We start from the raw sequence: 23,604 nt of genomic DNA on the forward strand, positions 1-23,604 counted from the left end.
TAATCACAATAATTAAGTATATTTGAAATGACGTTTGTTTTATTGAGTTGTAGAGGAATTAAATTGTGCTATTACGAGACTGCTTAGCTACAAGAACAAGAGAAAACAGACAAACTGCTCAAGAGTTTGGTTTACCTGTCATTGATGACTGCCTGATCAACATCTGACGCTTCTTCACGAGTGGAGCATCGTAGCCAGCCATTTTTCTGGGTAAGGATGCTCCACTGTAGGATTCTTGTCTAAGAAGTGGTAGGAGCACACAAAGGGACATTGTGGTGGTTTCTTTAGATTCAACGCTTTGAGCCAGAACAGCAAAGACTGTCTCTAGGAGGTGGATGCAGGTCGTATGAAGTTCCACAGGGACATTCAGATCGACGTAGAGGTTGGTGTTCAAAACATTGCTGTTGTAAAAACTGCCTCCTCTTCATCCAATTATTGTGACGGCCTGGTACAAGACATATAATGCCAGTCATGTTGATCGATTTTAAGATTTTGTGCGGTTCTGTCAGTGTAAATCTATCAAGCTCTCAACGGAAAGTACCACTTTTGCATGCGCTAGCGTCATGCGAATGTTGCAGGAAATTGAAACACAATTGCAACGAACTCGCTGCGACCACTGTGAAGTTCCAGAATAAGGCGAAAAAAGGTGCGAGAAAAAGGTGCTTTCTAGATCCTTAAAGGGTTATTTGGCTGTCCCCATAGAATAAACTTTTGAAGAACCCTTTTTGGTTCCATGTAGAACCCTTTCTACATAGGGTTCTACATAGAATAGAATGATTCAAGAAGGATTAGAAGATAGGATTCTACCTGGAACCCAAACCCAAAAGGGTTCCAGCCAATAAATAAACCCTTTTCTTGTGGATTATTTAATGGCCTACATCATGTTATTTCAAGTTATGCCTTTGGAGTGCAACATCACATTGTAAAAAAAAATGTGCATGCCTATACATTGGGCAATTGAAGGCATCTAGGATTTATGTTTTTTGATGTGTGTTTGATAAAAATCATAGATTGTATGCAACATTATCACCATGTGACCTGATGTCTACTGTACTGTGCCAAGGTGATTCAGAGCAGTTAAACGGGAGTGACGAGTGGGCTGATGTAACGGTAATATTGTCAAATTTCCACTTTAAATCAATTAATTATGCAATTATGCATTATGCCAGCATATTAGGCAATACTTAAGAGTAGTGAATGTGTCAGGTATTTGATCGTGTCAGGAAGAGTAGCTGATTCCTGGGGTCCAAACATATTAAAACTCTTACATTATATATAAAACAAAAGATAAAACAGTACATCATATAACATTATTACACCACTATATATCTACAATACAAAATGTTTAATAACACCATACAACAATATCACCATGTGTCCGTATATACATCTGCCTGTACCTTTGTGTGTGTCTGTTCAGTCTCCTTTTTTCCATAAGGTGTATTTTTATCTGTTTTCTCCAATCTGATTCTACTGCTTGCATCACTTACAGTACAAATTCCCTGTTGAAGGTCAGTTAGGATCACCACTTTATTTTAAGAATGTGAAATGTCAGAATAATAGTAGAGAATGATTTATTTCAGCTTTTGTTTATTTTATCACATTCCCAGTGTGTCCGAAGTTTACATACACTCAATTAGTATTTGGTAGCATTGCCTCTCTGGGGTAGGCGGGACGCTTGCGTCCCACATGGCCAATAGCCAGAGAAAATGCATTTCGCCAAATTCAAATACATTTCTATAAAATCTAACTTTCATTAAATTACACATGCTAGATAGCAAATTAAAGCCACACTCGTTGTGAATCCAGCCAACATGTCAGATTTAAAAAAGGCTTTTCGGCGAAATCATCATTATCTGATGATAGCACAACAGTAAACAATGAGAGTAGCATATTTCAACACTGCAGGCGCGACACAAAACGCAGAAATAAAATATAAATCATGCCTTACCTTTGATGAGCTTCTTTTTTTGGCACTCCTATATGTCCCATAAACATCACAAATGGTCCTTTTGTTCGATTAATTCCGTCGATATATATCCAAAATGTCCATTTATTTGGCGCTTTTGATCCAGAAAAACATCGCTTCCAACTTATGCAACATCGCTACAAAATATCTCAAAAGTTACCTGTAAACTTTGCCAAAACATTTCAAACTACTTTTGTAATACAACTGTAGGTATTTCTAAACTTATATAATCGATCAAATTGAAGACGGGATGATCTGTGTTCAATACAGGAGCATAACAAACTGACGCTACATGTCTGGTTACGAGCTTCTATCAAAAGGTGCACATGAAGTGACTCTCGTTCTGAGCTATGGTACTTCTTCATTACACAAAGGAAAAACCTCAACCAATTTCTACAAACTGGTGACATCAGGTGGAAGCGGTAGGAACTGCAGGAAAGTCGATTCGAATTCTGGATTCCCCATGAAAACATGTTGAAAAGAAAGTGACTTAAAAAAATAATGTCCTTTGGGTTTCGCTTGCTAAATAAGTTATGTTTTACTCACAGACATGATTCAAACAGTTTTAGAAACTTCAGAGTGTTTTCTATCCAATACTACTAATAATATGCATATATTAAAGATCTGGGACAGAGTAGGAGGCAGTTCAGTTTGGGCACGCTATTTATCCAAATGTGAAAATGCTGCCCCCTACCCCAAACAGGTTAAATTGTTTAACTTGGGTGAAACATTTTGGGTAGCCTTCCACAAGCTTCCCACAATAAGTTGGGTGAATTTTGGTCAATTCCTCCGGACAGAGCTGGTGTAACTGAATCAGGTTTGTAGGCCTCCTAGCTCACACTCACTTTTTCAGTTCTACCCACACATTTTCTATAGGATTGAGGTCAGGGCTTTGTGATGGCCACTCAAATACCCTGACTTTGTTGTCCTTTAGCCATTTTGCTACAACTTTGGATGTATGCTTGGGGTCATTGTCCATTTGGAAGACCCATTTGCTACCAAGCTTTAACTTCCTGACTGATGTCTTGAGATGTTGCTTCAATTTATCCGCATCATTTTCACATCTCATGATGCCATCTATTTTGTGAAGTGCACCAGTCTCTCCTGCAGCAAAGCACCCCCACAACATGATGCTGCCACCCCATGCTTCACGGTTGGGATGGTGTAATTTGGCTTGCAAGCCTCCCCCTTTGTCCTCCAAACATAACGATGGTCATCATGGCCAAACAGATATATTTTTGTTTCATCAAATCAAAAAGTACGATCTTTGTCCCCATGTGCAGTTGCAAACCGTAGTTGGCTTTATAATGGCGGTTTTGGAGCAGTGGCTTCTTCCTTGCTGAGCGGCTTTTGAAAAAGCATGTGCCAACAAGGAGGCCTACAAACCTGACTCCGTTACACCAGCTATGTCAGGAGAAATGGGCCAAAATTCACCCAACTTATTGTGGGAAGCTTGTGGAACGCCAAATATTAATTGAGTATTGATATTTCACATTCTTAAAATAAAATGGTGATCCTAACTGACCTACAACAGGGAATTTTTACTGGGATTAAATGTCAGGAATTGTGAAACTGTGTTAAAATGTATTTGGCCAAGGTGTATGTAAACTTCCGACTTCAAATGGAGATACTTTTCTACCCGTTTCCTCCAGCATCTTCACAAGGTCCTTTGCTGTTCTGGGATTGATTTGCACTTTTCACACCAAAGTACGTTCATTTCTAGAAGACATAAGAGTCTCCTTCTTGAGCGGTATGACGGCTGCGTGGTCCCATGGTGTTTGTACTTGCGTACTATTGATTGATTGCTCCCACGGGTGAACCAGACTTGTGGACGTCTACCATTTTTTTCTGAGGTCTTGGCTGATTTCTTTTGATTTTCCTATGATGTCAAGCACCGAAGCACTGAGTTTAAAGTTAGGCATTGAAATGCATCCACAGGTACATCTCCAATTAACTCAAATGATGTCAATTAGCCTATCAGAAGCTTCTAAAGCCATGACATTTTTTTCTGGAATTTTCCAAGCCTTTTAAAGGCACAGTCAACTTAGTGTATGTAAACTTCTGACCCACTGGAATTGTGATTATACAGTGCCTTGCGAAAGTATTCGGCCCCCTTGAACTTTGCGACCTTTTGCCACATTTCAGGCTTCAAACATAAAGATATTAAACTGTATTTTTTTGTGAAGAATCAACAACAAGTGGGACACAATCATGAAGTGGAACGACATTTATTGGATATTTCAAACTTTTTTAACAAATCAAAAACTGAAAAATTGGGCGTGCAAAATTATTCAGCCCCTTTACTTTCAGTGCAGCAAACTCTCTCCAGAAGTTCAGTGAGGATCTCTGAATGATCCAATGTTGACCTAAATGACTAATGATGATAAATACAATCCACCTGTGTGTAATCAAGTCTCCGTATAAATGCACCTGCACTGTGATAGTCTCAGAGGTCCGTTAAAAGCGCAGAGAGCCTCATGAAGGACAAGGAACACACCAGGCAGGTCCGAGATACTGTTGTGAAGAAGTTTAAAGCCAGATTTGGATACAAAAGATTTCCCAAGCTTTAAACATCCCAAGGAGCACTGTGCAAGCGATAATATTGAAATGGAAGGAGTATCAGACCACTGCAAATCTACCAAGACCTGGCCGTCCCTCTAAACTTTCAGCTCATACAAGGAGAAGACTGATCAGAGATGCAGCCAAGAGGCCCATGATCACTCTGGATGAACTGCAGAGATCTACAGCTGAGGTGGGAGACTCTGTCCATAGGACAACAATCAGTCGTATATTGCACAAATCTGGCCTTTATGGAAGAGTGTTAAGAAGAAAGTCATTTCTTAAAGATATCCATAAAAAGTGTTGTTTAAAGTTTGCCACAAGCCACCTGGGAAACACACCAAACATGTGGAAGAAGGTGCTCTGGTCAGATGAAACCAAAATTGAACTTTTTGGCAACAATGCAAAACATTATGTTTGGCGTAAAAGCAACACAGCTGAACACACCATCCCCACTGTCAAACATGGTGGCGGCAGCATCATGGTTTGGGCCTGCTTTTCTTCAGCAGACAGGGAAGATGGTTAAAATTGATGGGAAGATGGATGGAGCCAAATACAGGACCATTCTGGAAGAAAACCTGATGGAGTCTGCAAAAGACCTGAGACTGGGACGGAGATTTGTCTTCCAACAAGACAATGATCCAAAACATAAAGCAAAATCTACAATGGAATGGTTCAAAAATAAACATATCCAGGTGTTAGAATGGCCAAGTCAAAGTCCAGACCTGAATCCAATCGAGAATCTGTGGAAAGAACTGAAAACTGCTGTTCACAAATGCCCTCCATCCAACCTCACTGAGCTCGAGCTGTTTTGCAAGGAGGAATGGGAAAAAATTTCAGTCTCTCGATGTGCAAAACTGATAGAGACATACCCCAAGCGACTTACAGCTGTAATCGCAGCAAAAGGTGGCGCTACAAAGTATTAACTTAAGGGGGCTGAATAATTTTGCACGCCCAATTTTTCAGTTTTTGATTTGTTAAAAAAGTTTGAAATATCCAATAAATGTCGTTCCACTTCATGATTGTGTCCCACTTGTTGTTGATTCTTCACAAAAAAATACAGTTTTATATCTTTATGTTTGAAGCCTGAAATGTGGCAAAAGGTCGCAAAGTTCAAGGGGGCCGAATACTTTCGCAAGGCACTGTAAGTGAAATAATCTGTCTGTAAACAATTGTTGGATAAATTACTTGTGTTATGCACAAAGTAGATGTTCTAACCGACTTGCAAAACTATAGTTTGTTAACTAGAAATTGGTGGAGTGGTTGAAAAACGAGTTTTAATGACTCCAACCTAAGTGTATGTAAACTTCCGACTTGTACCTGATGTGGAATATGTAGTCATGTAGTCATGGCTCTATGTACTGTAGTACTGTGCGCCTCCCATAGTCTGTTCTGGACTTGGGGACTCTGAAGAAGACTCTGAAAAGACCTCTTGTGGCATGTCTTGTGGGTATGCATGGGTGTCCGAGCTATGTGCTAGTAGTTTAAACAGACAGCTCAGTACATTCAGCTTGTCAACACTTCTTACAAAAACAAGTAGCAATGAAGTCAATCTCTCTTCCACTTTGAGCCATGAGAGATTGGCATGCATGTCATTAACATTAGCTCTCGGTGTACTTTAAAGGGCCAGCCGTGCTGCCCTGTTCTAAGCCAACTACAATTTCCCCAAGTCCCTCATTGTGGCAAATGACCACACTACTGAACAGTAGTCCAGATGTGACAAAACTAGGGCCTGTAGGACCTGCCTTGTTGATTAGTGAGTAGTGCTTTATTATGGACAGACTTCTCCCCATCTTAGCTACTGTTGTATCAATATGTGGGGCGGCAGGGTAGCCTAGCGGTTAGAGCATTGGACTAGTAACCAGAAGGTTGCGAGTTCAAACCCCCGAGCTGACAAGGTACAAATCTGTCGTTCTGCCCCTGAACAGGCAGTTAACCCACTGTTCCCAGGCCGTCATTGAAAATAAGAATTTGTTCTTAACTGACTTGCCTGGTTAAATAAAGGTAAAAAAAAAAATAAAAATAAAAAAGTTTTGACCATGACAATTTACAATCCAGGGTTACACCAAGCTGTTTAGTCACCTCAACTTGCTCAATATCCACATTATTCATTGCCAGATGTAGTTGAGGTTTAAGGTGAAAATTATATCAAAAGTGTAACCATTGCAACATTTGATATACAGTCACATTTACTGTGGTTGTCTGAAGCATGCTTTTGAGTTCACATCTGGCGATGCCTCATTGCGATTGGCTATTTCCCATAATTTGCAACAATTTGAATGAGCATCATCATCTCCATCATTCCTTTGTGGTACCTCAAACTGTCTTGATTACCAGCTGAGATAAACTTATGAGTTAATTTTACTCCTGGCTCAGAGTTTGTCTGGGCAGTGTCTTATCATCCTCCTAAAATCTGTTCTGAGGTGGGAGTTTTTATTGTCTTAAAACAGATTTTAAGGATTCCTATGACCTTCTATGAGTTGCTTTGTGGATACGGGCCCTGCTGGTAACTCACAGCTCATGAAGTCTCCTAAATATCTGTCGACTAGGTGGGACTTTTATGGCTAAATAGGCTTCATGCTTAGCTTTTATTTTTTCCCGTAAGAGTAAAATATCTCTGTTCTCGACACTCTGAGACGCTTTGTGGATTTGGGCCCAGATCTCTCAACAGCTTTCTACATTTTACTCCATATTCAGCTACTCAAGACATTTTCTCCCATACGTACGTAGAAAACGGACACTCCGTCCAAAGAGCAGCCAGTGAATCATGACATCTACAGAGGAATTAGCCTTGAGGGTAGGGTCTACAGGACGCTGCGGATAAAATTAGGTCTATGTTAGAACTATTTATAGACACCTGTATCTACAACACATGGGTGAGATTTTCACAGTGCAAAAGAAGTGGGCAAAGTGCAGAAATGACCATAACCTAATTCAATTTGGCAGCATGGTTTAATTAAATTATACAGAGCCTATTTTCCAAGTCTTTGTCACTTCCTGCACTCCTATCAAATATTTAGCTGTACAACATGAATTTTATATTACATAAGAAGTTGAAATGTAATAAAGTTGAGCCAATAAGAGGAAGATGTGTGTGTGTATATATATATATATATATATATAATATATATATATATATTCCATTACGAAATGGCACATCATGACATGAAAAGAAAAGCTATATTTAAGAATGAGTAGGTTAGGAATACCTGCTGGGTTTCTGATGGACTTAAATGGAACAAAAAATGTAAAAAATGATGACTTTAGAAATGTGCTTTGAGAAATAACCCTTTGGATGTGACTGTGAACAGGTTTCCTTTTATCTAAAATAACGTTTGAAAAAATTATTCTACAGTGTTTGCCCGTCTTCACTTCAGCTACACATGCTGTGAGAGGATTGCAGTCATAAACAGAGAAGGGACGTAACTGACCCATCATTTCCGGGGTGTAACTGACCCATCATTTCTGAGGTGTAACTGACCCATCATTTCTGAGGTGTAACTGACCCATCATTTCTGAGGTGTAACTGACCCATCATTTCCGGGGTGTAACTGACCCATCATTTCCGGGGTGTAACTGACCAATCCTTTCCGGGGTGTAACTGACCCATCATTTCCGGGGTGTAACTGACCCATCATTTCCGGGGTGTAACTGACCCATCATTTCCGGGGTGTAACTGACCAATCATTTCCGGGGTGTAACTGACCCATCATTTCCGGGGTGTAACTGACCCATCATTTCTGAGGTGTAACTGACCAATCATTTCCAGGGTGTAACTGACCCATCATTTCCGGGGTGTAACTGACCCATCATTTCTGAGGTGTAACTGACCCATCATTTCTGAGGTGTAACTGACCCATCATTTCCGGGGTGTAACTGACCCATCATTTCCGGGGTGTAACTGACCAATCATTTCCGGGGTGTAACTGACCCATCATTTCTGAGGTGTAACTGACCCATCATTTCTGAGGTGTAACTGACCCATCATTTCTGAGGTGTAACTGACCCATCATTTCCGGGGTGTAACTGACCCATCATTTCTGAGGTGTAACTGACCCATCATTTCCGAGGTGTAACTGACCCATCATTTCCGAGGTGTAACTGACCCATCATTTCCGGGGTGTAACTGACCAATCCTTTCCGGGGTGTAACTGACCCATCATTTCCGGGGTGTAACTGACCCATCATTTCCGGGGTGTAACTGACCCATCATTTCCGGGGTGTAACTGACCAATCATTTCCGGGGTGTAACTGACCCATCATTTCCGGGGTGTAACTGACCCATCATTTCTGAGGTGTAACTGACCAATCATTTCCAGGGTGTAACTGACCCATCATTTCCGGGGTGTAACTGACCCATCATTTCTGAGGTGTAACTGACCCATCATTTCTGAGGTGTAACTGACCCATCATTTCCGGGGTGTAACTGACCCATCATTTCCGGGGTGTAACTGACCAATCATTTCCGGGGTGTAACTGACCCATCATTTCTGAGGTGTAACTGACCCATCATTTCTGAGGTGTAACTGACCCATCATTTCTGAGGTGTAACTGACCCATCATTTCCGGGGTGTAACTGACCCATCATTTCCGGGGTGTAACTGACCCATCATTTCCGGGGTGTAACTGACCCATCATTTCCGGGGTGTATTTGACCCATCATTTTGGGGATTAACAGAACACATCTGGGACACATTTCACTGCCAGGGTTAAATGGAATCCCTTTGGATATAACATTTAGCTATATATCTTTTTGCCATATAGAAATTTGCTATGTTGTATATTTAAATACATGTATGGATCATTAATACCCCATAGTCCTTGGGCCTTCACCTCCCCTTTGTGTTGGTTGAGTATTGATCCACCAATGCATCCTTCCATCTCTAAGTCTTCCACTAAATCTCCATGGCTGGATTTAAAATGTTGCGTGTGTCCTAACATACAAATGAAAAGTGCTTACATACCAACATTGTTTTTTTTTTTGCTCCTCATTGGCAGTCACTGTCATTTCCAATAATTACAGACAATAGCAACATTCTCCCCTCATTTGCAAGGTAATTTGATGTTGGTGAAGGAAACAATATCAAGTTAGTGCCTTTCTCTAACTTGCTTTGCTCATCCATGTTGTGTCTTGTGCAGCTGCTTGTCCATTTGGAAGAAGCTCATTGAGACCTCACAGACAACAACAACAACAACATTGAGACCTCACAGACAACAACAACAACAACAACATTGAGACCTCACAGACAACAACAACAACATTGAGACCTCACAGACAACAACAACAACATTGAGACCTCAGACAACAACAACTAAAAAAAAAACAGGAAAAAATTATTACACTGCCTTTATACTCAGCTATGACTGTCCTGATTGACTTGAAAATCAACTCGATAAGGAATTAGCATGCAAATGGCTACAGCACACTAGATGAAAGCGAGATGCTGTTTACATCGGTTTGATCAAAAGCCAGTTGAGCAGTGAAAGTAATTCATGAGGAAATGGGTACATGTCACGGTAATCAGGGCAAAGTACAAAAGCCGAACCATTATGAGAGAGATTATCACAGCTGCAAAGGGCTAACACAACATAAACTATACTCGTCTCTCTTAAAGGTGCAATCTACAGGAATCGCTCCTCCACTTCCTGGTTGGTAAAATTCTAATTGTTTGCCTAATTTCAGTTTGTGTGACAAAACAATCAGTGTGGAAAATCCTTGTTCCATCTAAACCGCTGTGAAATATATTTTGCATAACCAGACATATTGTATATGAAGCTGGGGTACAGTACAAAACCGAAAGTAAAAGACACCAAAAAATAACATTTTAAGAACAGGAAGCATAGAAATAGCTCACATAGAACTGATCTACCATTTCTTAGACTTGCATTTAACATGAATGACAGATCTATAAGTCCTATTTTTATGTGAATTTGGTCAGGTTGCTTAATTAAAAAGTGACATATTGTAGCTTTAATTGAAATGAACACAATGGATTTCACTCCAATGAAATTCATTTATAGTTGTTTCCGATAAAGATTTGGACTGATTTTCAATTCAATATACCAGTACTCCCTCTGTACTGGTCTTGGCCAGCACAGTGAGCATATGGGCAAAGCAAATGAAATAACAATATCATCTGTACTCTTGCTCTGTGTTGCGTATTCACATGAAAGTAACACAACAAAACACAACAAAAAAAATTCTCAAACCAAACACACTTCCTCTGAGAAGGGAACGCTTTTACAAGGATTAACCTGATACAACGCAGCTTAAAGTGAAACGATTTCACCTACTGTTCCCTTATTAAAGTGTTCACCTAATCCACCCTGTACTGTACACCACTGCTCTGAAAAAGTATGAAGCAAAATAGAAAATCAAAGGTTCTGTGTTTGTGTGTCCTTGGGAAAAATAATCCCTTTGTGACTTGGTAGGCGGGAGATGAACCTTCTACTCACAAGTTCCGAATGATTTTTTATTATGTGGTTTCTCTGCTGCCTTGACCAGGGTTAAGTCAGTAAGTAAGTACGCCAGTTTAAGACAGAGCATGAGGGGGAAACTTAATGACAATCCCACTACCTTTACTAGGAGTATATTGCATATAAGACCCAATACATCACTGGAGGTTGGTGGCACCTTAATTGGGGAGGACTGTCTTGTGGTAATAGCTTAAGCAGAATGGGTGGAAGGGTATCAAATGCATCAAGCATATTGTTTCTATGGTTTCCATGTGTTTGATGCCTTTTCCATTAGCGCCGTTCCAGCTATTATTATGAGCCATCCTCCCCTTAGCAGCCTCCTGTGCACTACATGTAAATCAATTATATGATACTGTAAATAATTGCATTCATGTAAAAGGTATAGAGGATGTTACAGTGACCATATTACCACCACACCGACAGTCACAAGTCATGACCGCAGTAAAATTTCACGTGACTCAAAACTGAGCCCTGATGTTAAAAGAGTATCCCAGCTTTTTCGTGCTGCTATATTTATTGCAAAATTCTTAAAATCAAGCACATTAATCTGCTTTAAAACCAGTGTAGCCTACCAGGCATATTAAAAACGTAACTGCACGTAACCTCCTTAAACTATTGGAGTGCAAGCTACGGATGACATGTTTATTTTGTGTGTGGGCCATTCGTATTATTTAGTAGGCTATATATAAAGACCAGATTAAACTGAGAATAGTCTAATGGGTGAGGATATGATCAAGTGCTTGTCATATAGTGAATGAGAGACTGATGAAGTGTGTTCAGCCTGCGCAAGAAACAGAGCAGAACTCATGCCTTTCATGCAACTTTATTTCAAATCATCGTTAGTTGTATCAGGCAGCCTTAGAACGTATCAGAAATATTATCATATAGCCCAACATTTGTTTCACAACTAAAGTTACATAAATAACTCTAAATGAAGCATATAGGAGGACCTGTTCTCTTTGTTAACTACTCAACACAGAATAGCAGCATGTGTTCACTCCCTCAAATCATTTGGGAAAAAATTGTATTTCTATTTCATTCAGCTGTGTTCAATTGTATTCTTTATTACTATAAAATAATGTAATATCTAATATATAATTATAAGCACATCTTGTCTGCTAAATGATCTAGTGTAGCACACCGTCATATGGCATAGCCTGATCAGGGCCTAACATAAGGACGACTCAGAATATGCTGTGTTCTGAATTAGGCTACATTGTCTTCATATCACAATCTTTCTTTAGATCTGCCTAAAATAAATCACGGATAAATTGTGATTGTGTAAGCTATATTACATGGAGGTTATTCCACAGATCCGTATCAGTGGCTTGTAGGCTATATTACATGGAGGTTATTCCACAGATCCGTATCAGTGGCTTGTAGGCTATATTACATGGAGGTTATTCCACAGATCTGTGTAAGTGGCTTGTAGGCTATATTACATGGAGGTTATTCCACAGATCTGTGTCAGTGGCTTGTATGCTATGCGTGGAAGGCCGGGGATGCTAAACGTGTTCATATTACAGTTTTTCCCAATTGTTTAAACACTAAAATTGGAACTTGAAACATAATCACCGAAACCTGAAACTCATGTACTAAATCCTGTCTGCAAAATTGTAATCACAATTTCTGCTTTACACTTTTTTCAAAACACTACACACAGTTCTCTACATTAGTCACAACTTTCAAAATTAAAATCTCTTTAGTCCCTTTGGAAAGCACCGCCAATCACAATGCCAAGCTCTATACACAAATTAGAAACACCCACTCCTCACAGGTGTAAACACTGGTTGCTGAATTGTTCACTGAGAAATCAGAGCTTTTGCCTTATAAAAGGCCACAGCTCTCCTGTTTTGGAGGAAAATGGAAGTCAATGGTGAAGCAAGAGCTAGAGGTGAAGGAGTGAGAGGAAGAGGAGGATGAGGAAGGACAATTGTCTCAGATGAGATCAGGGCCACATTGGTTGTCCATGTGCTCAACCATGGGTTGAGTATGAGGGAGGCTGGGCAGAGAGTTCAGCCCAACCTGAGCCGCTACAAGGTTGCATCTGTCATCCGTACATTCAGAAATGACAGCCGGTAAGTTACCTACCATCTCCACTATGCTCTTTATGTATGTATACTGTAGTATACTGTAGTCCGACATATCAGTAGGCCTCTGTTACTCAGTGATTGTTGGCCAATGTTACAGTAATGTCATTTCATATGGAAAGAAAGTAGATGCTTTTAGTTTACTGTAATCCATCATTTAATATTTGTGGATCTTCTGCAGAACTGAGAGACGGCCAGGCCATGTTGGAAGACACCGGCTGTTCACACCAGAACTGAGAGACGGTCAGGCCATGGTAGAAGACACCGGCTGTTCACACCAGAACAGAGATGGTCAGGCCATGATGGAATACACCGGCTGTTCACACCAGAACAGAGACGGTCAGGCCATGATGGAATACACCGGCTGTTCACACCAGAACATAGACGGTCAGGCCATGGAGGAATACACCGGCTGTTCACACCAGAACAGAGACGGTCAGGCCATGGAGGAAGACACCGGCTGTTCACACCAGAACAGAGATGGTCAGGCCATGGAGGAATACACCGGCTGTTCACACCAGAACAGAGATGGTCAGGCCATGATGGAATACACCGGCTGTTCACACCAGAACAGAGACGGTCAGGCCATGGAGGAATACACCGGCTGTTCACACCAGAACAGAGACGGTCAGGCCATGATGGAAGACACCGGCTGTTCACACCAGAACAGAGACGGTCAGGCCATGGTAGAAGACACCGGCTGTTCACACCAGAACAGAGACGGTCAGGCCATGGTAGAAGACACCGGCTGTTCACACCAGAACAGAGACGGTCAGGCCATGATGGAATACACCGGCTGTTCACATCAGAACATAGACGGTCAGGCCATGATGGAAGTCTCCGGCTGTTCACACCAGAACAGAGATGGTCAGGCCATGATGGAATACACCGGCTGTTCACACCAGAACAGAGACGGTCATGCCATGTAGGAATACACCGGCTGTTCACACCAGAACAGAGACGGTCAGGCCATGATGGAAGACACCGGCTGTTCACACCAGAACAGAGACGGTCAGGCCATGGAGGAATACACCGGCTGTTCACACCAGAACAGAGACGGTCAGGCCATGATGGAATACACCGGCTGTTCACACCAGAACAGAGACGGTCAGGCCATGATGGAATACACCGGCTGTTCACACCAGAACAGAGACGGTCATGCCATGTAGGAATACACCGGCTGTTCACACCAGAACAGAGACGGTCATGCCATGTAGGAATACACCGGCTGTTCACACCAGAACAGAGACGGTCAGGCCATGATGGAAGACACCGGCTGTTCACACCAGAACAGAGACGGTCAGGCCATGGTAGAAGACACCGGCTGTTCACACCAGAACAGAGACGGTCAGGCCATGATGGAATACACCGGCTGTTCACACCAGAACAGAGACGGTCAGGCCATGGAGGAAGACACCGGCTGTTCACACCAGAACATAGACGGTCAGGCCATGGAGGAATACACCGGCTGTTCACACCAGAACAGAGACGGTCAGGCCATGGAGGAATACACCGGCTGTTCACACCAGAACATAGACGGTCAGGCCATGGAGGAAGACACCGGCTGTTCACACCAGAACAGAGACGGTCAGGCCATGATGGAAGACACCGGCTGTTCACACCAGAACAGAGACGGTCAGGCCATGGAGGAATACACCGGCTGTTCACACCAGAACAGAGACGGTCAGGCCATGGAGGAATACACCGGCTGTTCACACCAGAACAGAGACGGTCAGGCCATGGTAGAAGACACCGGCTGTTCACACCAGAACAGAGACGGTCAGGCCATGATGGAAGACACCGGCTGTTCACACCAGAACAGAGACGGTCAGGCCATGATGGAATACACCGGCTGTTCACACCAGAACAGAGACGGTCAGGCCATGGAGGAATACACCGGCTGTTCACACCAGAACATAGACGGTCAGGCCATGATGGAAGTCTCCGGCTGTTCACACCAGAACAGAGATGGTCAGGCCATGATGGAATACACCGGCTGTTCACACCAGAACAGAGACGGTCAGGCCATGGAGGAAGTCTCCGGCTGTTCACACCAGAACATAGACGGTCAGGCCATGATGGAAGTCTCCGGCTGTTCACACCAGAACAGAGACGGTCAGGCCATGATGGAATACACCGGCTGTTCACACCAGAACAGAGACGGTCAGGCCATGGAGGAATACACCGGCTGTTCACACCAGAACAGAGACGGTCAGGCCATGATGGAAGTCTCCGGCTGTTCACACCAGAACAGAGACGGTCAGGCCATGGAGGAATACACCGGCTGTTCACACCAGAACAGAGACGGTCAGGCCATGGTGGAAGACTCTGGCTGTTCACACCAGAACAGGAAACAGCTACTGTGAACATGGTGGTGGCAAACAATACCATTAGACTAGGAGAAATCCAGACAACACAATATTCAATAACATTAACCAGGTGGGCTTGTCTACACTGGACCGTGTATTACAGCATAACCGAATCCGGATGAAACAGGTCTACAGGTTGTCATTTGAGCGAAACTCAGAGACGGTTAAATAACAGCTCTATGAATATGTGTAAGTACTATACAGTGAATATCAGCACTGTATGTCTCACATTGGGGTGGCAGGTAGCCTAGTGGTTAGAGCATTGGTCTCGTAACCGAAAGGTTGCAAAATCGAATCCCCGAGCTGACAAGATAAAAAAAAAATCTGCTGTTCTGCCCCTGAACAAGGCAGTTAACCCACTGTTCCAAGGCTGTCATTGAAAGTAAGAATTTGTTCTTAACTGACTTTCCTGGTTAAATAAAAAAATGACAGTACTGTAATCCAGTGTATTCTAGTTCTATGTCACATGTCTGTTTCAGAGAGTCATGGAGCTGGATGCTGCTGCAATTCAGCATGTTTATATTAACAATGTTGAGGCTGCCTTCAACCTAGCCAAAAGACGGGGACGGACCATTACTGGCCACCATGCCATTGTGAATGTCCCTGGACAGCGAGGAGGGAATATCACCAGCCAGCAAGGCGTCCTCCATCACCATGCCAACCTTGGTCGCTACAACACCGCCCTTCCCATCGTATTCCTGGACACACTACATGGCATCCTCATTCCAGCCGAGCAGAGGGGTGGACCAGAGCAGACCAGGTGTGTTGTCATCAGGGACAACGTGAGTTTCTACCGGGCTGCTCTGGTCCGCAACTGGTTCATCGATCACCCACAATGTATTGTTCTATACCTTCCACCATATTCCCCATTCCTAAACCCAATTGAATAGTTTTTTTGGCATGGCGATGGAAGGTGTATGACCGCCATCCCCTCGCACACATGCCTCTTCTCCAGGCAATGGAGGATGGATGTGGTGACGTTGATGTGGGGGCTTTCGGCGGCTGGATCTGTCACTCCAGAAGATTATTTTCCTGCTGTTTAGCCAGGGAGAACATGGCTTGTGATGTAGATGAGGTGCTGTTTAGCCAGGGAGAACATGGCTTGTGATGTAGATGAGGTGCTGTTTAGCCAGGGAGAACATGGCTTGTGATGTAGATGAGGTGCTGTTTAGCCAGGGAGAACATGGCTTGTGATGTAGATGAGGTGCTCTTTAGCCAGGGAGAACATCGCTTGTGATGTAGATGAGGTGCTGTGGCCAGACCGAAATAGGAGGCAGGATGCAGCCTAATGTCTTTCTTACATTTTTCATGTGTTTTCGTCTATTTGTGTTTAGAGTTTTTTTATGCAAAAAAAAAACATTTTGAAAAGAGAAAACAGTTTTGAATGCAGTGTTTGCTTTTGCTAGAGATTTGTAGAGTTTTGCATTTTGTGTTTAGAGTTTTGGGAAAATGGGCCAAAGATTCAGCAAACGTGTGTAAACAATTGTGGAAAACCGTAATTAACGGTCAACTAAAGTGAGACTGGCAGTTATTTACATGACAATCACAGGCTGACAAAATTTCATGACCCCCCCCAGAGCCCTAATAGGGTACATTTCAACAAACAAATTATTTCTGTTTTTCACTTGGCTGCGTTGACCTTAATGAAATAGGACCAGCAGGACAGGGCGAGAATACATAGAGGTCAGAGGTCAAGATCTAGGACCTCAGTATTGCAACCATTACCCTTGTTCATTATGTGGTCGTTAATTAGTGTAGATTAACAATGAGCCAGGTCTCTTCAAAAAATAGCTTGTTTGACCTTAATTGGATAAAGCTGTTCAGATACACATTTTTTAAAATGTAATTAAAGGGTAGACAGTGGGAGTGCTTAGTACAATGAAAACAGGAATACTAGCAGCTTGTTGTGTCAGATCACATAGAGGTCATGGATCTCCTCCTATCCTAGTCACACACATGTTGTAGCGTGTGCTTGTGTAGCCTGCTGCATGTTCATGCTCTTGGGTTGAAAGGTCAAATGTAGACATTTAAAGTGTAATTTTTTTTGTGCCAGTTGTGTTTTTTTTTACTCCTGCTTGTGTTTGCAGTAAAAAGGCTTAATATTTAATGGGGAGGCGGGGGGGAAGAGGAGCGACAAGGAGCCATCTGGGTGTGTGTGGGTGTATGTGTGTGTGTGTGTGTGTGTGTGTGGTGTGCGCGCGTGTGTGGTGTGCGCGCGTGTGTGGTGTGCGCGTGGGTGTGTGTGGTGTGCGCGCGTGTGCGTGCGTGTGCGCGCGTGTGCGTGTGTGTGTGGGTGTGTGTGGTGTGCGCGCGTGTGCGTGTGTGTGCGTGTATGTGTGTGTGTGTGCGCGCGCGTGTGTGTGTGTGCGTGCGATGAGTGGGATCGGTTATGCTGTAAGTCTGTCTGTCGTCTGCCTTTGATCTGATTGTTAAGGAACTCGGCTGAACAATGTAGCTGAGGAATATTATACATCAAAGAGGAACTAGGGAATTGTAACGTGTCTTTTTTTTCTTCCAGCGATCACAATAACAATGTGTTCCCTGGGAATCTAAGATGTGGTAAATATCAAATATGAGATCTGATTTGATATGAGAATGTTTCATATAATGGGTTCAGCTTGTATGTGCATTCCATCAGACATAGAGCATAGTTATTATGAAACCTCCACTATAGAAAGACATTGATATGGCCAAAAATATGTGGACACCTGCTCATCGAATATCTCATTCCAAAATCATGCATGTTGGTATATTATGTGGGGACTTGCTTCCATTCAGCCACAAGAACATTAGTGAGGTTGAGCGCTGATGTTGGGCAATTAGGCCTGGCTTTGACTGTGTGTGTGTGTGTGTGTGTGTGTGTGTGTGTGTGTGTGTGTGTGTGTGTGTTGACAACCTATATACAGTAGACAACCATTTGGAGTGCAGTATTCCATTGTGCATGTACACACACACACACACACACAATCAAAATGTGTTCTTTCAAGTCAAAAGCCACGGGCTTATGTTCTGTTGTGCTTTCTTCCTGGATCATGTAGTTTGACATATATGATTGAACCTTGAAAGAGGGCGCTGTTACTCCCGTTGATGGTCCAAAGGTATTTAATATGCCGTGGGTTTGATGGATGGCGTATATTAACATTGAATGAAGACTTCGGTAGTGGCATTACTGAGGCGATTGAATATACAAATACTTAGTAGACTACTAATAGTAAAGATACTTTACACTTCAGAAAGACAATAGAGTAGCACAGTATGAGTCATAATACCCATAAAACCTAGCCATGTTTTGGTACAGAACTGCAGCACACACACACACACACGCACACACAGAGAGAGAGAGAGAGAGCGACAGGGAAATGAGACAACTCAGTGTTTTCTCATTCTCTTATCAGCACCAAAGACCCAAAATGACTCTTTAATTGAGGTGAAATGAAGATCAAACCACACTAACGCAGGATCTGATTATCCCTAATTTGGGACATTTCTTCAGGGAGAGCCCATGCAGGAAGACATGTAGGAAGACAACCTCTGTAGATGGTGTAATGCAGGAAGACATGCAGGAAGACAACATGTGTAGATGGTGTAATGCAGGAAGACATGCAGGAAGACAACATGTGTAGATGGTGTAATGCAGGAGGACATGCAGGAAGACATCATGTGTAGATGGTGTAATGCAGGAAGACATGCAGCAACATTAAAACATTTTTATAAACATTTATTCCTCTGTACATCTCCCCAGCAGCCATTTAGATTATGCCAATCTTGTTGGCGACATCCAACGCATCGTAATCTGGAGCCAGACACACTTATGCCTTCTTCTCACCGTCAGGCCTGATGAGTGTGTTGACCTTGGCCACATCAATGTTGTAGAGCTTCTTGACGGCGTGTTTGATCTGGTGCTTGTTGGCTTTGACGTCTACGATGAAGACGAGGGTGTTGTTGTCCTCCATCATCTTCATTGCCGACTCTGTCGTCAGAGGGAACTTAATGATGGCATAGTGGTCCAACTTATTTCTGCGAGGGGCACTCTTCCGGGGGTACTTGGGTTGTCTGCGGAGGCGCAGGGTTTTGGGGCGGCGGAAGGTTGGGGAGGTTCTTATCTTCTTCTTCCTCTGGCTGTGGACTCCCTTCAGAACAGCCTTTTTGGCCTTCAGGGCCTTTACCTTGGCCTCAGTCTTGGCAGGGACAGCCTTTCTCATCATGGCACCGAAGGCGAAGAAGGAAGCAGGAAGACAACATGTTTGGATGGTGTAATGCAGGATGGGTCTCCTCTAGTAAGGAACAGCAGTTGTTTACAGATGAAGCCAATATCTAAGACCAAACACATGTTTCTGAAGCCTCCTGTTAATGTACCATATGTGATTCTAATTGCTAACTTGAGGGATCCTAATAAAGAAAGTTGTATTCCAACGGGGTATTACGAACAACTTCCTTTCAATGTGGATGCACCGCACAGGCAGGATGCTAATCCAACATATGTTGTTCCATAGAACTGGGATACAGGTATTCATACAAGGCATGACAGAATTCCGTCAGAACACTGAGAAAAAGCCTCTGGATGAAAGTGAGTTTTTGGTTTCAGATTTGTTTGTTGTTGGTTGCCAGATTTTCAATGATTGGGCTGCCAAGTTTATAATCAATCTGAGGGTTAATCAAATCAAATCAAAGTGGGGTAGAATAGAGAGCTCTGCTTCTATGTGCCTTTGTTCTTTTCTCCACTCAGGGTGAACAGAGGGCCATGCAGTCTGACTTCTGGGGCTTCTTGTCACTCAGGGTGAACAGGGGGCCATGCAGTCTGACTTCTGGGGCTTCCTGTCACTCAGGGTGAACAGAGGGCCATGCAATCTGACTTCTGGGGTTTCTTGTCACTCAGTGTGAACAGAGGGCCATGCAGTCTCACTTATAGGGCTTCCTGTCACTCAGGGTAAACAGAGGGCCATGCAGTCTCACTTCTGGGGAATCCTGTCAGAGATGACAAGAGTTGTGTCCCAATCCCCTTGAGTGTCTTCCTTTTTCCTTGTCTCCTTTCCTATATTACTGTCACCTGTCAGGTCCTTTCCTAGCGATGCTTGTTTCACCAGACAGGCAAGGGAAAGAACTTAGTGTATAGACACAGAAAAATAATAATTTTTCAGTATACTATTGGCTATGGATGAACTTCTGACTCCAAATGATTTTAAAACTAGATCAGACTTGGGACTGATGCAAATTAATGTGAGGAGTCTGATGCGGAAAATGGACATGATAAAAGTCTGCGTTCACACTGCTGACCCAGATGTCTTAGTTCTGTCCGAGACCTGGCTTAAGAAATCTGTTCTAAAATAAGTCGATAGGCTTGGGTGGTAATAATGTTTATCGATGTGACCAATGAAGTAAGGTGGAGGTATAGCCATCCATATTAAAGACAAAACCAAAACCAGTTTTAGTTTTTAGCATTAAAACTGCATTTATCGAAAGCTGTGAATTTAGGATGTTGTAGACCTCCATTTGCAAAGTAGAATCCATGGATTCTCAGGCTGAACTGATGCATGGTTGTGGGGAAAAGGAAATGGTCCTCATGTGGGACTGGTTATGTCTCTGAGGACATAAGAGGACTGTGCAATACACTACATTTTATTCAAATTATAAATACAGTCACACGACTCAATCCAAAAGACATCTCTAAGTCAACACTTATTAATGTTATTCTAACTAACAATCCGCATAAATACTTGGGCGTTGGTATTTTCCCTAATGATTTATGTGATCATTGTGCAGTTGCTTGCATTAGAGACACTAAAAATTACAATGTGCCCCCTTGGTTCATATTCAAACATTCCTGCATGAACCTTATGCATGCAACTGGCATAGGAGTGCACTTAATCCAGACATCAAAGCGGCATTCTCCTATTTTCATTCCATGTTTTATACTATCGGTGATAAACACGCCCCTCTCAAAAAGTACCGGGTAAAATGTAGAGACAATCCCTGGTTTACAGGGGAATTATGTGATTTGATCCATAAACAAAATACACAATGGACCAAAGCCAGAAAGGGTCATTCCCAGGCTGAGTTGTATTTGTCACATGCGCCGAATACAACAGGTGTAGTAGACCTTACAGTGAAATGTTTTCTTGCAAGCCCTTAACCAACCAGTTTTAAGAAAAATACCTAAAAAAATTGAAATAAAAGCATAAAAAATGATTAAAGAGCAGCTGTAAAATTACAATAGCGAGGCTATATACAGGGGTACCGGTACAGAGTCAATGTGCAGGGGAACCGGTTAGTCGAGGTAATTGAGGTAATATGTACATGTCGGTAGAGTTATTAAAGTGACCATGCATAGATGATAACAGAGAGTAGCAGCAGCATAAAAGAGGGTGGGGCAATGCAAATAGTCTGGGTAGCCATTTTGATTAGATGTTCAGGAGTCTTATAGCTTGGGGGCAGAAGCTGTTTAGAAGCCTCTTGGAGCTAGACTTGGCGCTCCGGTACTGCTTGCCGTTCAGGGCACTGAAAAATAAGTGCACCTTGTTAATATGGAAATGCAAATCTAGGTACTATTACGAATATACCAAGATCAACCTCAATAACCAGATGAAATTATGGAAAAATATGAAATCCATGAATGCTAAGACGAAATCCTCTGGTCTTCTGCTGAAATTTCCCTCAAATTCAATGGATGTGACGGACAAGAATCAACTGCTTGACATGTTCAATGAGCATTTTGCTAAAACTGGGCATTTATTTGATAATGAACTCCCTCCTAACATCTCACATGAGGCTGTGAATGAAACCGCTGCATGCCGGCCTATTGTTCATCTATTTCATTTTACCGAGATCTAACTTTCAGAAGTTGTAAAGGCACTCAAATCTGTTGATATTAAGAAAGTGGCTGTCCCAGATTAATTTAACCCTTATTTTTTTTAAATTGGTTCTGAGATCATTGCTGCCCCTCTCACTCATATATTAAATATTTAATTGGCTTGTAATACCATTCCAAAAAGTCTGGAAAGCAGCTTATTTCACGCCTTTACATAACGGTGGAGCTCCGTCCCTGTTGGATAACTATCCTCCCATATCTAAACTGTCTGCACTGGCAAAAGTTTTGAAAAACCTGGTGAACTCACAGTTGAAAGACTTTCTTTATAATAACATAGTTTTATTTCAATTCCAGTCCGGTTTTAGAGCCAAGCCAAGACCAAGGTTGAACGTGATATTCTAGATGCTCAGGACAAGAAAAATCCCTGTGTTTCACTTTTTAATTGACTTATCAAAGGCCTTCGATACATTTTACCATGCCCTGCTGTTGTATAAAATAAAAAAGGTTGGTTTAAGTGTTGATGCATTGGATTGGTTCCAAAATTACCTTTCTGACAGAACACAGTGTGTAGCACAGGAGGGTATGGAATCTGTGTTTCGAAGGCTTACAAAAGGACTTGATCTGCGCTCCTAACTCTTACTCAATCATCAGGATAGACCAAAACAATTAAATCGCTCTGCCCTCGACTTCCTTAACGGCCATGTACTCTATCTCCACCTTGCACAGCCAGAAGAGGACTGGCCACCCCTCAGAATCGGTTTCCTCTCTAGGTTTCTTCCTAGGTTCTTGCCTTTCTAGGGAGTTTTTCCTAGCCACCGTGCTTCTACATCTGCATTGCTTGCTGTTTGGGGTTTTAGGTTGGGTTTCTGTATGGAGCTTTGACATCTATTGATGTAAAAAAAAGCTTTATAAATACATTTGATTGATTGATTGATTGATTGATTGATGGAGTTCCCCAGGGCTCAATTTTAGGTCTGATCCTTTCTGCACTGTATTTAAATGATATTGGGCAGACTGTTGAATCTGCAAATCTTACAGTTGACTTTTGATGTTATTAAAAGTCATATTTTCGAATTGAAACTTGTGCTTAATGTAAGGGGAAAAAAATGTAGGGGTTTCGCTTCCTGAAAGTAAACCGATTTTAACTATAAAAGGCCAGATAATTGATATGGTCACCTCCTATAAGTATCTTGGGATCTGGTAAGATGAAAAGCTGAAATTTAAACAGTACAATGATCTTCAATTTAAGCCTACTAGAAAGTGTGTGATCTCAGGCTTGGAGGGAAGCTAAAGTTATTCTGCTACCCAAGAATAGTAAAGCCCCCTTTACTGGCT

General features: G+C 42.3%; 1 long non-coding RNA gene and 1 pseudogene across 1 annotated transcript in view; both read right to left on the reverse strand.

The window, feature by feature from the left end:
* LOC118941202 overlaps positions 1–23,604 on the reverse strand; it is a 36,189-nt gene that overhangs the window by 8,617 nt on the left and 3,968 nt on the right. The window lies entirely within an intron of this gene.
* On the reverse strand, positions 19,170–19,687 carry LOC110496956 (annotated as a pseudogene).

The sequence above is a fragment of the Oncorhynchus mykiss genome, chromosome 18 (assembly GCF_013265735.2).
Source record: "Oncorhynchus mykiss isolate Arlee chromosome 18, USDA_OmykA_1.1, whole genome shotgun sequence".
Classification (NCBI taxonomy): domain Eukaryota; kingdom Metazoa; phylum Chordata; class Actinopteri; order Salmoniformes; family Salmonidae; genus Oncorhynchus; species Oncorhynchus mykiss.